Raw genomic sequence first — 2,636 nt, 5'->3', positions numbered from 1 at the left:
TATCAGTTATACCTGTCTAGTACACATATCATAAATTTGCACAGAGGGGAGGGACTAGCCTATTTGCTCCAAGGACACAGCTTTAACATTAAAACAATAACACAGATGAGACTGAAATTTTAGTGTAATAATGACAATGCTATTAATGTGATTCCATTTCTAGAGTGTTAGGGAGTTTTACTCAATTTTTTTACTTTGGCTTTAACTTTAATCGTCAACATTTGTTTGGTAATAATAAATTAAAACATTAACCAAACCACAAATACTAAATAATAGTCCTATTTATCAGCTCTACAGGCACACCATAATACTACTGGACTGGACTGTGAAGGTAGTTGCAAGAAAAATTAGCTTCAGGATTTCTTTTTTAGCATTTCTTTGTTAAAACAGCAATTCATTATCAATTGTACTCTAAGATAAGATATGAAGCTATGGTCTGGTTTACCAAGATATATAGTTATGCTCTTTATCTGTTTAAAAACTAATGTGCACATCTGCATGTCCCTTAGAAGTACAGTAGAACCTACTGTCTGTGTTTTCTGTCAGAACTGTGTAATCGACTGTGACTGTGGCTTGTAAGTTCATAATGTTTTATGCTCTTAATTTAACCTTTTATATATTTCTTTCTGTCTTTCTTTCTTTCTTTCTTTCTTTTGAAGTTCAACATATAACCATCCTAAAAGTGGAGGGATTAACTACAGTTGGACAAATTTTTAAAGGCTGACAAACTTAACGAATTAGAAATAATATAATCTGACTGACAAAATCAGTGACTCTTTTTACTGTGTAGCAGCTTGCAGCTTGTTAGCTGACCATAAAGACTGCAAACTGGGGGGAAAGCTGGCCTGGCTCTATTCGGAGGTAGCCCATTCTGCCCTCAATACCTCTGAAACTCAATTATTATCACACAATAACACAAATAATAAGCATATATTAAAATTGTAAAATTAACATGTAGTGGTTTCAAGTGGGGGCTGCACAGTGGCTTGTTGGTTAGCAGCTAGAAGATCCCTGGTTCGCATCCCGGCCTGAGCCTGGGATCTTTCTGCATGGAGTTTGCATGTTCTTCCTGTGCATGCGTGGGTTTTCTCCAGGTACTCCGGCTTCCTCCCACAGTCCAAAAATATGCTGAGGTTAAGTGATTATTCTAAATTGCCCATAGATGTGAATGCGAATGTGATTGTTTGTCTGTATATGTAGCCCTGTGATAGACTGGTGACCTGTCCAGGGTGTCCCCTGCCTTTAAACTAAGTCAGCTGGGATAGACTCCAGTATCCCCACGACCCTAATGATGTGCAGTGTGGGTCAGGAGAAACCCAATTTCCATTGGATTTGGTTCACTTTTGACTCTTGTTGCACATCGAAGGGGTTAAGCGGTGCATAGATAATGGATGAATGGATGCATGGATGGGATGGTTTCAAATGGATTTCTTGACTATTTGGTGTGTGCTTAATTCCTGTCACACTCACAAAACACTCAAGAGGTCATTGCTGGTTGTTTTGTGGGATGACAGAGCAAGGCCAGCTGTTTCCACTCTTTATGCTCCATGCATTTCCAAAATGTTGATCTGTTCCATTCAAACTTGATATATATAGTAAGTATTTGGCATGTTGACTTGTGCCCCCAAGTCCCAAGTACATCAGATCAGGTCAGGACTCACTCCACTTTGTTGGCTAATGGTTCAACTGTGTGAGCAGTTATTTTCCTGTTGGTGTACACCACTGGTGCAAAGGGGAAAAGGGTTATTAGTACAACTGTTTTACACCGTCTCTATCTTTAGAGAGAATGGGTAAGGTTGGATTAACCATCCATTTCCCACAAACTATTCTCCTTAGTGGCTTCTCATGAAAAGAGCTGATCATTATGTGTTGTGTAAATCTAGATAAATAGACTTTGCATAAAGTTTGCATAAAATAGATTTACTTTACTTTGTTTACTTTATACTATTCTTTGTGAGACCAGTGTCAAGGTTAAAGTTTTGGGCATAATCTTTACAAGACTGTAGAATCAGTTTTTCTGTGGGATGTTGGATGTCGTGTGATGCTAAACCTTCTGAAGGTTTGGTTTTTCACATAATAATGAAAGTGCACATTAGTAATCAATTAATGTGTTGGATACAGTGGAAATAACTGGAAAAATACATCACCACAATACAGTTAGGTAAATATGTTGTTTCTTTGGGGGTTTTTTTACATAACAGTGATCCTTCAGTGCTATCTCCTATGTCACTGCTGATTAGAGGGGTACGGGATGGGAAGATGTTAGCCCAAACAAGTTGTGAAATCAGCTTACCTGATTTTTTTACTACTTATGTCCAATAATTACAGACATCATCATGGCTGACAGCAGACAGGGAACTCCAATCACGATTACTGTAATTCTGATATCAGGTTGTACCACCTTTACAGCCTGTTATCTTCACTCAAGGACATTACCTCTGCATGAACCCCCAGTTAAAGCATGATATTATCTCTCCGGTTGGTGCTAATCTTCAAACAGACTTGGTTGGGTGCACCAGTGTGTCCTGTAGTTACATTTACAACACATGATATGTACAGCCAGTTAAAAATTAATCTGCTTCCCTGGTATTAAAGCACCATCATCATTCTTTTTCTCACAGGATTTCATTAAAGAT

Source organism: Amphiprion ocellaris, chromosome 12 (genome assembly GCF_022539595.1).
Source record: "Amphiprion ocellaris isolate individual 3 ecotype Okinawa chromosome 12, ASM2253959v1, whole genome shotgun sequence".
Lineage (NCBI taxonomy): Eukaryota > Metazoa > Chordata > Actinopteri > Pomacentridae > Amphiprion > Amphiprion ocellaris.
Note: the sequence above shows the minus strand (reverse complement) of the source record.